Source organism: Bufo bufo, chromosome 11 (assembly GCF_905171765.1).
Source record: "Bufo bufo chromosome 11, aBufBuf1.1, whole genome shotgun sequence".
NCBI lineage: Eukaryota > Metazoa > Chordata > Amphibia > Anura > Bufonidae > Bufo > Bufo bufo.
In genome coordinates this window covers 28,801,095-28,815,631 of record NC_053399.1, presented here as the reverse complement: position 1 = coordinate 28,815,631, position 14,537 = coordinate 28,801,095, and the positions used below count along the sequence as shown (strand labels likewise).

The following is a 14,537-nucleotide window of genomic DNA, read 5'->3' as shown; positions in this document are numbered from 1 at the left end:
CCCGAAGCGGAGGACACTCTCCCTACTGCTTGATTGGCTGGACATCTCGGCTGCTCTGAGTGGTGCAAGCACAAAGGTTCTGCAGTGACTGTTCAACATGTGCAGTCGCTGCTCCAGCAGCGGAATCAGAACCTCTGTGGTTGCCCCACTTCTCATAGCAGCGGTGTCGGTGCGATATTTCCCAGGCTACCCAAGATGTCCAGCCTTGTCAGTCAAATGGTAGAGGGAGCATCCTCAGCTTCGGGGGCACGCCGTCTTGGGTGCAGAACTCTGCAAATCAATTCGCTGTGGCCTGTTTTATTTCCGGTCACTTCCCCGCTGGTCTTTGTCTGGCTGCAGAGATGACATGCCCGAATATTCATATGAGCGCTGCAGCCAATCACTGGCCTCAGTGGTCTTGGCCCGATCCTATATCGCTGAGGTCAGTAAAGACGTCATGGCTGCAGCAGCTGGGGAAAGATCTGGCAGAAATGGGTGACATGGGTGACAACTGCCGGCTTGGAGCAAATTTTTGGTCTGAAAACCTTGTAAAATGCCCCTTGAAAAATGCTCAAAACTCAACATGAGCAATGAGCACCAGCTTCCCACACAGAGTACTTTGGGTATGTTCAAACTGAGTATTCTTGGTGTGGTTTTCGTGCCAAAAATGCAAGCAGACACTTCCCCATTGATTAAAATGGGGAATCTGCAACGGGCGCCTCCCCCTAGGGCCCTCTATAACGCGACCCAGGTGTAGGAATGCCAAGTGGTATAGTGCGGCCTAAAATGTGTCTCTTTATGCGTGTCACAGTGCTCCTACCTGGATACGGCTGGAACCCAGGATTTTTCTCCGAACCAATAAATAAAGAATAACTGCAGTCCAGACCTTGATATGAAGTTCAATGGCAGCTTTACTTTGCATAAACGTTCTCCAAAACGGTTTACAGGCTTTGTCTTGGTTCCAGCAGGCTTTAGCATTAAATTGGCAGGCAAACTCCACTCTGCTATATCTGTTTCTCTCTGACTCTGCTGTACTGACAGGCTGGCTGTATAACTTAGCTTCTTCTGTATGCTGCACTTCCAGGGCCGCTGATAGAAATCATGGGGCCCCGTACAGCATACATGACGGGGCCCCCTTCAGCTCCACCCCCTGATCCCTCCTTCAGCCACACCCCTGGCCCCGCCCTTGGCCCCTCCCCGGACGCCGCCTTGAAACAACATGCAGATTTGTCTACAAGTGATATTTATGGCGCTGGGGGGTCGTCTGTGAATGGCGCTGTTATGGAGGGGATCTGTGAATGGCACTGTTATGGAGGGGATCTGTGAATGGCACTTTTATGGAGGGGATCTGTGGATGGCACTGTTATGGAGGGGATCTGTGGATGGCACTGTTATGGAGGGGATCTGTGGATGGCACTGTTATGGAGGGGATCTGTGGATGGCACTGTTATGGAGGGGATCTGTGGATGGCACTGTTATGGAGGGGATCTGTGGATGGCACTGTTATGGAGAGGATCTGTGGATGGCACTGTTATGGAGGGGATCTGTGGATGGCACTGTTATGGGGGGATCTGTGGATGGCACTGTTATAGAGGGGGATCTGTGGATGACACATACCGTATATAGCATCTTATGCTATGTGTCATCCACAGATACCCCTCCATAACAGTGCCATTCACAGATACCCTCCATAACAGTGCCATCCACAGATCCCCCCCATAACAGTCATCCACAGATCCCCCCATAACAGTGTCATCCACAGATCCCCCCCATAACAGTGTCATCCACAGATCCCCCCCTATAACAGTATCATCCACAGATCCCCCTCCATAATGGTGCCATCCACAGATCCCCCCCATAAGTGTCATCCACAGACCCCCCGGCCCCCCCCATAAGTGTCATCCACATGACAGACCCCCCCCCATAACAGTGCCATCCACGGATCCCCCGCCCTCCCTATAACAGTGCCGTCATGACGTCATCCATATAGATCCCCCCCCGCCACTCACAGTAGTATACATTAATAAATCGGTGCAGCCGTGCAGGCTGCAGACAGTAACTTTAATTTTAGCACAGGCACAGCGCTCATCTCTTTACTAAAATACTACCTTACATTCAGCTCCTGCCTCCTCCCTCCACCCTCCAGTAACAAGTGCGGGCGGCAGCGCTCACTCACTGACGTCACGCGCCTGCGCCGCCTAGTGGGAGGAGCAGGCGTGTGACGTCAGTGAGTGAGCGCCGCCCCCACACTGCCTGCTGTTACTGGAGCCAGCCCACTGACAGCAAAAAAATTAAAATGGCTCGGGAGTCGGCAGCCCGGGCCCCCCTGCCAGCCGGGCCCGGTACAACTGGGCCAGCTGTACTGGCCTATCAGCGGCCCTGTGCACTTCACTTTGTAGTCTGACTCTAGGTTATGCCAGGGAACTTTCCTCCTGGCTCCTGAGGCTTTAAGCTTTGGCCTCCATGGCCAGCAGAGCTTAAGGTGCTCTGGCTGGTGTGGGCACGTCCAGCAGAGACGTGCCCCTGCACACCCTTCCCCTAGCAGGGAGTAAGCTAGACTGAAACTAACTGGTCCCCATCCTTCATGCAGGAAGTAGGGCTGGCCCACTCCCCTACAAAGGGGGTTAGAATAGAATGGTAAGTTCCATTCTATCCAAGTACATCTCTGTCGTGTTTGCTGCCACCTGCTGGTAAACCAGGCACATTACATGAACAGTTACATAACATTAGAAATTCACAGTGTGGAGGACCTGGAATAAATGCAAGGGATGACATGAGGTTAGACCATTGGGGATAGTAGCAGGGTGTAGGAGTGGCAATACCACTCGGGGGTGTCACAAATCTGCATGTCAATTATGATGGGTTTTTTCGGCCTGTGTCCTGTCCATTGTGACGCGTCAAGATTCAGCATCAGGAAAATACTTTGCGTAAACCTACCCATCCTGTGCCTAAAGGGAACCTGTCATCAACGTTATGCTGACCTCACTGAGGGCAGCATAAAATAGTGACAGAAATGCTGATGTCAGCGATGTGTCACTCATGAGCTACAAGTAAGTGGTTGCTGAGAACGAGCATCATAATCACTGCAGCCCAGGCCTGGAAAAGAGTCAAATCTACCTGAGAAGAGTCCTGGTTATTCCTAATCTCCTGCTCTCTCACCCATCTGCTGATGATTGGCAGTTCTCTCCTAGAGAGAAAGGGAGAAAACTAGGTAGAAGACTGTCAGCCATCAGCAGGTGGGCAGGAGAGCAGGAACTCATGAATAACCAGGACTCTTCTCAGGTGGCCGGGACTCTTTTCCAGGCCCAGTCTGCAATGATTGTGATGTTGGTTCTCAGCAACCACTTACTTTTAACTTTTAAATGACAGACCGCTGAAATCCACTCACCTGTCTCTACTTTATACTGCTGTTAGTATGGACAGCATAAAGTGGATGACGGGTTCCCTTTAAAAAAAAAAAAAAACCTGATGCAGGATCTGTGCCAAAATCTGCACCACAAATACTCCATGTGAACCTATGCAAATAATTTTTGCACTATATAGATCTGTTACTGTGGTACTATACACAATGCGCTCCTACTCACTTGTATGGGGAGAGCGCTTGGCGGTGGCCGGACCCCGGGTCCTCCAGCCACCACTCTCTCCGTTTCGTTCTCTGTGTAGGTGTGGGTCCCAGAGGGGACCCGCACCTATCAGACAATGGGGAGTATCCTAGCAATATGCCCCCATTGTCTGTGATCGGAGCACCCCTTTAAGTCTCCAAGACTTCACATGAACCCTCTTGTGAATTGTGGGGAAGACAAACCTGAGTGAGAATGAACTCAGTATATTTGTCTGTCACATGGTCACTGTAGGTAGGTACTATTACATATGTCGGGCGCTGTATAGGGGACGGATACAATTCAATATTCCACTAAGTTTCTACAGTTTACCTTTTTCCCCGTAATAGTTCTGTAAGGCCGCATTCACACATTTGTGGATTTTCATGGACCACGGTCCGTGAAAACTCGTCCTGCTGAGTGCACGAGCGCACGGCATCATTGGTTGCTATGACACCCACCGTGCGCTTCGTGCCGCCGCCGCAGTACAGTAATACATTCGTATAGATCATACGAGGGTATTACTGTACAGCGGCGGCACAAACCGCACAGTGTCATAGCAACCAATGACGCCGTGCGCTCGTGCACTCCGCGTATGTGTGAATGAGGCCTAATGCTGCTTTCTGCTGTCACATGGTGACAAAGGGACTTGTGATTTTAGAGCCTGGCTATAAATTAATAGCAGCCGCTGTAGGTGTTAATAATCAGAGCAAACACGTATTCTCATGCGACTTCGCAGTCATCTGATCGGGGCGAGCCAGACACTGATGCAATCCGTGTGCTCATTTCACTGTCACCTTCTTTGCTGACAAATAACTCCTTGATAGCTCCAACCAGACGGAATTTAAATGAATATTACACCTAGAAATAAATGCTAAAAGAAAACAAGAAACATTGTTGCCCTCGCCATCAGTCCGCAGCACTGATCCTAAACACAAACGGAAATCCTGCAGGCAACACGGGATAAGCTCCTGATCATCTGCTCCCGAGATGCTAGAGGCTTAAAGGGGTATTCCCATCTTAGACAATGGGGGAATATCGCTAGAATATGCCCCCATTGTCTGATAGGTGCGGGTCCAACCTCTGGGACCCGCACCTACAAGGAGAACGGAGCCGGGGAGCGTTGCGGCTGGAGGACCCAGTGTTTCCGTCCACCACCTGCTCCCCGCCTCTCCCGTTGAAGTGAATGGGAGCGCACTGCGCATGCGCGGACACAGCTCCCATTCATTTCTGTGGGGCCGACGGAAATAGCCGAGCCAGTGCTCGCCTATTTTCGGCGGCTCCATAGAAATGAATGGAGGACGGCTGCGCATGCGAGGTGCGCCCTCCTTAACTTTCTCCACTCCGTTCTCCTTGTAGGGACCCGCACCTGTCAGACAATGGGGGCATATCCTTGCAATATGCCCCCATTGTCTAAGAGGGGATAACCCCTTTAACTGCAGACAGGACACAGCAGGGAGGCTCCTGCTCCAGCCACTTGTCTTACAGCTTAGTACAGGGCTGTGAGAGGGAGGAGGGGGGATATGGCCGAGGCTCAGATTTCTTTATATATTTTCTCAGTTTTAATTGTTATATCAGACAAAAACGGACCAAGGGGAAGGTGATTAATAGAAGAAGTCCTAGAATATTTTAATATTTTGTGTGTATTATCTATAATTTATTGTTCCTTAAAGGGGTTCGCTTGATTCCTATATTGATGAACTTCCCCAGGATAGGTCATTAGTATAAGATCGGCGCTGGTCCGACTCCCGGCACTCCTGCCGATCAGCTGTTTAAAGAGAATACCGTTTACCAGCTTGCTGTTGACATTGCAGCGACGAGCAAGTGTTATTTTAGCTACTCCATAGACGAGCTGCAAATAACCCTGTTCCCCGCTGCAACGTCAAGTGAGCAGATAAGCAGTGAAGATAAAGCAACGCTCGCACAAGCGCTTCATTCTCTTCGAACAGCTGTTCGGCGTGGGCGTCAGGAGTGTGTCGTATCCCCCCCCCCCCCCCCCCCCGCAGATCTGATCTTGAGGATTAGTGTTGATGATCTGAATTTCAGGATAAATTAGATTTGCCACAAAGCCAAAATTTCCTCGTGCTTCGTGGTAGCAAATCAGTTTTACTTGAAATAGTGTAAAAAAAAAAAAAAAAATCATACTTACCTCATCCAGGTACGGGCCAGCCGCCATCTTGCTTGAAGATCTCGCATGAAATCCTGTGGGCAGTGAAGTATGACGTCACCACACCAGGCGACGCGATGACGTCATCACAGGACGCTCGAGATTTTGCACCAGATCTTTAAACAAGATGGCGGCGACCGGCCCGTCGTGAGCAAATGGATGAGGCAAGTATGAATTTTTTTTTTATACTAATTTAATATTAAATTTATTACTATCAGATGCTTAAATCGGCTTTAAATGCGGCATTTGACGTCGAGCATCGCAATTGCCGCTCCCTACTACTTACAAAGAAATGCGCTTTATGACAAAGTAGATTTTTTTCTTTGTAAAAGTCGGCAAAGCAGCCAAATCTAATTTTGGAATACTGCCAACCAAGCGCCCGCCACTGGGATAGTCAGGTGGTACATCTGTAATGCCCCGGAGTGCCATTACCACTCCGTACCCCGCTACTGTCTTCTATGGGCTAACACAGTGTCATCTTATGCATTTATTTCAGTCCACTACAATGTGCATTGCTATTTCTATGCAACTGTTCATGTAATGTACCTGGTTCACCAGAACGTGGCAGCAAGGATGGAACCTTTTTTCCATTCTCTTCTCTCCCTCTAAGGAGGAGTTTAGTTAGTTAGAGATCAGTGGAGAGTACCCCCTGCTTGGGGAAGGAAGCAGGTCCACATCCCTGCTGGATGTGTCCTGTCTAAGCCAGCTAGAGCACCTTCAGCTTTGCTGGACACAGAGGCCAAAGCCCGAAGCCTCTGAAGCCAGGAGGTATAGATTCCCTGGTATTATTGTCTTTGTTTTGCCATTTGTCCTGTCCATCCCCAGCACGTGCTATTGATTTCACCGACAGTTCTAGCTTTAGTAGGGAATCTGTACAATACCTTTATTTTCAGGCTATATCCACCTCAACAATTTTTAATACTATCAATATATATAGAAAATGAAAAATAAAGCAACTTTGCAATAGGTCTTAATAAAAAAAACGTCCATCGTTTCTACAGCTCCTATGCAGACAATGAATCACCATGGTAACAGACAACAAACCAACTCTGTGTAGTCTGATGATCCCTCAGTCATATTCTCTTTTACCCGTCTTACCAAATGTATATTGGCACAAAGTAGGGGGCAAATGGTATGAGACTGGAGGGCTGCGGGATTATATTACTTAGTTTCTGTTACCAAAGAGAAACAGTACAATAAAAAATTTGTAATTAAGATCTAAAGCAAAGTTACTTTATTTTTCATTTGATGTTAAATGTGGTTGCATGTGTGTAATAACTTGTATGGGGCCGTCCTACTCATATTTCAGGAAGTTCTTGTACATCAAGAACGATGTAATCTTTATTCTGTGTGACATTTTCTATTAAAAAAAAACGTAATTTATATTAGTAAAATACGTCCAGCCTTCACCTTTGCACGATATCTTATTCGTGATCCATATTTTATAGGAGGGAAAACAGAGTGTAATAAGATTATGCAGTTAAATCCTTTAAATAAACAATCTCTGTTGACCTGCGAGTTGATGTAAATCTGTGGGTGTGGGGCGGTGAAGAGGACTTAGGAGGATTTACCTACAGTTACTGTAACTCAAATGACTCAAATTACTTATTACTTGTTACTGATATTTAAAGAACTGGTCTATAATAGTCAAAGTTGTTTGTTGTGGGAACACCCTTTTAGATAGAGGACCTGTCATGGGGGATGGTTGCCTTTTAGGATACAGTTGCTCTGTAGATGTTTAAATACTGGGTGCAACCATGCCCATTAGCCTACACTACCCTAAATCGTGTGTCTTGGGGAGTTACAAGTGATTTGCTGCTGTATCTTCAGATTATATCACTAGATGTAGACTTTAAGACAGTCCTTTAGCTGATTTTTTTTACTGTTATAATGCTATAATGGCATATGGGGCAAGTCATTGAGTTGTCATAATCCCGGTACAATCTGGCCATAAGTATCCGTTTTAGGTCCCATGCACATGGTAGAAGAACCTCTGTGTGCTGCAGTACCATGGTAGAATAAGGTCCTATAAGGTTTCTAGGGAAGCTTGATACAGCCATGTGCTTGAAGACTAGTGTGGTTTCTTCTGCTATCAAAGATAGCCTTCAGCAATTGAAACCACCTTTATAATCATCTAGCTCCCCATGTGTTGGCCCTATAAATGTTACTTCTATGAAAAAGGAGAGAAGTGGCTGTTGGACATATTTATCACCTCCTATCTAAAGAACCAATCTTGTCACGATTTCCATTCATGGGAGACTTTGAGGATCATCAGTCTTACCGATCTCATGCCACCTCAATGGTAGGCCTTCGATTAGATCATCTGTTTAATGAGTTATTAAAGCTAGTGGGTTCTATTCCAACCACTAAATGGTGCCTTGAGGAGCCAAACCAGAAGCCAAAATTATTGACTCTGCCCCAATAACTCTGTCGAAACATACCATTTCCTCAGTTCCTGGAGTGCATCACTTGACCCCTACCAGCTCAGCTCTTTGGCTAAGATGCCTCACAGGACAGATGGGTTTATTTCACATATCCTCCCATTATTCTAAATCTCCCCAATATATTTTTGGTAAAATTTATCTCCCGTCTCATAGCCCTCTCCATTAATAAATTATGGACTTTTTTTTTTTTTCTAGTCACTCCGGAGGCCATTGGTTTTCTGTCTGCAGTAGGTGTATTCATTGTTCTCCTGGCAATTCTTTTCCTCCTTATAAATAAGAAGTTGTGCTTTGAAAAAATTGGGGACTTCCCATGTTTGGACCAACGTAGGAGGAAAAAACGGCCTAAAGAAAAATCTGGAGTTCTGCAAGGACTTGGTAAGTTTTGCATTGCCAAAAATCTGTATTGAAAACTTTATTAGGAGGTTCTTTCCCAAGTTCTTTATACTCAGTATTGGTCCATTACCCTAGTTCAGGAATGGCCAACCTGCGGCTCTCCAGCTGTTGCAAAACTACAACTCCCAGCATTCCTATACTGCTTACAGCTATCAGCCTACAGCAGGGCATGGTGGGAATTATAGTTTTACAACAGCTGGATAACCACAGGTTGGCCAGCCCTGCCCTAGTTCATTATACTCAAGATTCGAAACTTTATTAGGGTCTCGCCTGAGTTTGTTATACTCCACATTGGACCATTGATCCTAGTTCTTATCCTAGTCCTTTATACACAACATTGGAAACTAATGGGGTCTTACCCTAATTGTTACAATTATCTCCTAAAATGTTCCTGGTCTTCATTGATGTTCTGTAGATATCACTGCATGCTTTCTGATACACGTAAGTGAAGCCATATGGAACTGTCTGTGTGTGCTTTGTGTATGCTGATAATGTACATAGTGGTTTTCTGCATGTTATGTTGTAATTAGCATCTTCTCTTCTCAAATAGTCTACAAGGTTCACATTTATTGAACCTAGACGGTATATCATGGAATGGCCTTAAGTCGTTCCTTTATCTTCGTCTATACCTTCAGCTGAGAATCAATGAAAAGGAATCTGTTACCAGTGACCTCCCTATCCAATTGTTTGCATAGACACATAGTTGTTGCTGATCTGAGGCTTTGTTCTCGAGTTATGATACTTTGTCTTAATAAGCAGATTAGGTCTTTTGGGGTCTTTGGTGCATGAGGGCGTCACCATTGCTCTTGTTGCAAGAGCCAAACTCCACTCATTTCTGTGGCCAGCCCTTCCTTGGCTGCTATGATTGACAGGGCCAGGCAGTGGCAAATCTAAAAGGGAGGGGCTGGCCACAGAAAGAAACGGAGCTTGGGTGCAAGAAGAGCAAAAAAAGTGAAAGCTCAAGGTTTGACTGCTGAATAATGGACTTCCAATATGATGGAGAATCTCTTTGTGATGATGGGATGAGGGAAGGTCCCACCAATCCATTGCATACGGCTGCCGCTTTGGCATAGACTGTTTAACGTCTTAATAATTCAAGGGGAAGAGTCATCTGTGATCATGATAATAAACTTCATAAGCGGCAGCTGGTATATACATAGAGGCCAATAGTTGCATCCACCATGGTTCTCAGGAACTATCCTCGTCCACATCATTACGGTGGTTCAACTATTGGTCTTCGTTTATGGAGGAGGGCACCTCAGCCTAATGTCCCTTAATAGGAATTAAGGGGGTTGTCCATGTTATAGATATTGATGTCCAATCCTAAAGATAAGTCATCAGTCTCAGATAGGTGGGGGTGCTGGACCCCTACCTATCAGCTGTTTGAGGCAGCCATTGCTCTTGTTCACTTGAGCAAATAATTTTTGCAACAATTCGCAAACCTAACCTTCAATGGCCCAATTGATGAAAAACATTCCTTCCGGATTCCCAGTAATTAAAGGGTTTGCTTTCTTCCAAAACAGCGCCACACCAAGGGTTGTGTCTGGTATTGCATTTCAGCTTTATTGATATTAAAGGAGTTTTCACATGAGGTTCGGGAAGATTCATACAAATGCTCTACCCCAGGGATGCCCAACCCGCAGCCCTCCAGATGTTGCAAAACTACAACTCCCAGCAAATGGCAAATGTTGCAGAAGATAAGTGTTGGGCAGTTGGATTTCAATATGCCTGATACTCTTGTTCTTGGGAAGATAAACTACTGCCAGCAGGATCTAGCAGTGGCTTTCTCCTCTCTCCATATTGAGAACATGTGCATACTTTGCCAAGCCGAATCTGTGGAAGGTTCAGCAGAGCGTTTGGCCATCATCTATCTAATGTGTAAGGCCAGCATTAAGAAACCTTTTGAGAACTTGAAAATGCCATGCCAAAGTTTTCCTTGGTTGGATTCAAATCGAGGACCCGGATTGAAAGCTTAAAGTGGCCCAAGAAAAAAAACAAAAAAAAAAAAAGGCCCCATGTCTTAGACGGGTCCAAATTGACAGAAGACGGCAAAACACAAGTAGGCAAGGCCAACACAAATAGCCAGGGACAACGATTAGGGCCAGCAATATCGTAGTGCAGCACAAAATGCCACCCCAGCAGAACCAAATACCATAGTATAGCACAAGGATTTGGAAGAAATACTGCAGCACTCGATGTCTTCAATGCAAAGAATGAAGACATCGAGTGCTGCAGTTTTTTTCCTAAATCCTTGATTATCAGGGGCCTGCTGGGCTAAGGTTTAACACTGCTGGCACCACCACCTCATGGAACGTCCAATTTGGACCTAATGGTAGTGTTAATTAAACTTTGGATATTAACAGCATAGCACAAAATATTGCTGGCGCTGCCCCACTGCAGTATTCAACTATCACCGAGGACGGCTATACAATTAAATTCAGGAGAGTACCTGCAGCCACCGACCAGGGGCATAAGTATCTGATGCCCCTAGCATTATTTACTACAGAGATCATCCGATCATTAAGTATCCAGCTGATGGCCATGAGGGCTCATGATCGGCTTTGGGGTTTAGACCAGGGAGGCTGAGGTTCATTGGAGAGGCATCAGAGACCTTCGTTGGATCAAATGTAGTGGCAATCAGTGCTCAGGTTTGTGAATTGGTCATTCTGCAAGTTCAAGTTGGATTTCTTGTTAAAACTGGATTTCTGGGGAGGTGGGCCCTGAGGACTGGAGTTGGGGATCACTGGTTTAAATCACATTTTTATGTTAAACTTGTTTTTAGAATTTTGGGTTATTTTTTTTTCTACATTTTATTTCCATGTCCCTATATTTAAAATAAATCCTAAAGTGCTGTTTTTGAGCTGGCCACTAGCCCTAAAATTTATTGAGACTCCTTGTCCTTTGAGAGCAGCTACATGATCCATAGATGCAATGGACAGCATCTGACTATTTAATTCCATAGGAGAGTCTACTAGGCAGATCAGGAGGAAGTAGATGAGATGTGATATCATCTATTGTGAATGGTGGGTCCTGTGTTATATACACTGCTCAAAAAAATAAAGGGAACACAAAAATAACACATCCTAGATCTGAATTAATTAAATATTCTTCTGAAATACTTTGTTCTTTACATAGTTGAATGTGCTGACAACAAAATCACACAAAAATTAAAAATGGAAATCAAATTTTTCAACCCATGGAGGTCTGGATTTGGAGTCACACTCAAAATTAAAGTGGAAAAACACACTACAGGCTGATCCAACTTTGATGTAATGTCCTTAAAACAAGTCAAAATGAGGCTCAGTAGTGTGTGTGGCCTCGACTTGCCTGTATGACCTCCCTACAACGCCTGTGCATGCTCCTGATGAGGTGGCGGACGGCCTCCTGAGGAATCTCCTCCCAAGCCTGGACTAAAGCATCTGCCAACTCCTGGACAGTCTGTGGTGCAACGTGACGTTGGTGGATAGAGCGAGACATGATGTCCCAGATGTGCTCAATTGGATTCAGGTCTGGGGAACGGGCGGGCCAGTCCATAGCATCAATGCCTTCGTCTTGCAGGAACTGCTGACACACTTCAGCCACATGAGGTCTAGCATTGTCTTGCATTAGGAGGAACCCAGGGCCAACCGCACCAGCAAATGGTCTCACAAGGGGTCTGAGGATCTCATCTCGGTACCTAATGGCAGTCAGGCTACCTCTGGCGAGCACATGGAGGGCTGTGCGTCCCTCCAAAGAAATGCCACCCCACACCATTACTGACCCAATGCCAAACCGGTCATGCTGGAGGATGTTGCAGGCAGCAGAACGTTCTCCACGGCGTCTCCAGACTCTGTCACGTCTGTCACATGTGCTCAGTGTGAACCTGCTTTCATCTGTGAAGAGCACAGGGCGCCAGTAGCGAATTTGCCAATCTTGGTGTTCTCTGTCAAATGCCAAACGTCCTGCACGGTGTTGGGCTGTAAGCACAACCCCCACCTGTGGACGTCGGGCCCTCATATCACCCTCATGGAGTCTGTTTCTGACCGCTTGAGCAGACACATGCACATTTGTGGCCTGCTGGAGGTCATTTTGCAGGGCTCTGACAGTGCTCCTCCTGTTCCTCCTTGCACAAAGGCGGAGGTAGCGGTCCTGCTGCTGGGTTGTTGCCCTCCTACGGCCTCCTCCACGTCTCCTGATGTACTGGCCTGTCTCCTGGTAGCGCCTTCATGCTCTGGACACTACGCTGACAGACACAGCAAACCTTCTTGCCACAGCTCGCATTGATGTGCCATCCTGGATAAGCTGCACTACCTGAGCCACTTGTGTGGGTTGTAGACTCCGTCTCATGCTACCACTAGAGTGAAAGCACCGCCAGCATTCAAAAGTGACCAAAACATCAGCCAGGAAGCATAGGAACTGAGAAGTGGTCTGTGATCACCACCTGCAGAACCACTTCTTTATTGGGGGTGTCTTGCTAATTGCCTATAATTTCCACCTGTTGTCTATCCCATTTTCACAACAGCATGTGAAATTGATTGTCACTCAGTGTTGCTTCCTAAGTGGACAGTTTGATTTCACAGAAGTGTGATTGACTTGGAGTTACATTGTGTTGTTTAAGTGTTCCCTTTATTTTTTTGAGCAGTGTATGTAGAGGTGATGTCTTGTCATTGTAATTCTGAACATGAAATCATGACGTAGTGGTCAGTGCAAAAATTGCAGGATTATATACATTTTATAAAATATATAGTATCATGAAAATTAGAAAAAAAATCTCACGAAAATTCTTTATCGTTAAACTAACATTTTCTGATGGCACATTCACTTTAAAGGTAGATCTACACAGCAATTTTGGCCACAACAGCTGTTGCACAACCAAAGGTCACAGTGTAGCCATAGGAATGAATGGGGCCGTAGTGCAACTCACACGTTTGCTTCTTCTGCGACATGCGAATTTCAAAAACTTAGCCACTTCTCTAGTCACTGCTGTTGGACTACTGGAAGTAGTCGATCCAGCACTCTGTTGAGATGGCAATACCCTTTAAATGCCTGACCTTTTTGCGGTTTAAAAATTCTGAAAAATAAATTTGTTCTAATTCCAGGGTCACCGCAGAGTGTATAGAAATGACTGCAAACCAGGACCATCAAAATGATAACATGGCTGTAGAAGATGCACTGGATAGTGATGTCACTGATAACTCGTCATGTTCAGGCAATACAGATATAGACAAGACTCCAGAGAGACTACCTGGCATCAGTGTGCATGCTAATCCCTCAAGACGCTCTACTGAGAAAAACAAATTTCATAGGAGAACACCCTGATCGTTTACAAGATGAGGAAACACCAGACAGAATGTCAGCTCATATTCCTAAAAGAAGAAAGACAACAAATGATATTTGCAAACTCATTATCGCACAGTCCTCAGGCAGCAATATAGAAGACAGGTCGTGTAGGAGTACACTGGATGCATCTTCATGCTCAGCTAAATTTCCCCAGAGTAGAAGGGTGGCACCTTCTCTAGGTATGTCAGGTGGCATTAAGCTTCCTACTCTGCAGATACACTCTACCAACAGAAAGGAAAAGCTCCCCTCCGAAGGCTGTACAGATGCTAAGAAATCCATGATGCCCGATACTTCAGAGGGATGTTCATCACATGTTTTGAACGTAAAACCAGCTAAGGACCTTGGCGCACAGGAAAGTTCAGAAACACATCCATCGGTGGATCTTTCTGTGACAGAACCAGAATCACCTTCCTGCTCTCCTTTTATCCTGGAGAGAGATGGGGACAAGGTAGACGTGTCTACCGGTGTCAATGATGCCTCACTGGAGAAAATGGAAAATAACATTAAAACTCTGTGGAGTGCACCAAACGGACAGAACAGAGGAACCGTTTCTAATCTACTCAGTCCTCAACAGAGGAACTCTTTGCCAAGTAAACTAGGAACTCTTTCTGAACACTTGCGGAGCCATATTTATCA

At 46.0% G+C, this 14,537-nt stretch overlaps 1 protein-coding gene across 2 annotated transcripts in view; it reads left to right on the top strand.

Annotated features, from left to right (window-relative positions):
* Positions 1-14,537, top strand: part of SYT16 (synaptotagmin 16) — a 53,727-nt gene that overhangs the window by 4,886 nt on the left and 34,304 nt on the right. For both annotated transcript variants that reach the window (XM_040412278.1, XM_040412276.1), the window contains exon 2: positions 8,385-8,564. The gene's annotated coding sequence lies outside the window, so the exon portion shown is untranslated. The remainder of the gene's footprint in view (positions 1-8,384; positions 8,565-14,537) is intronic.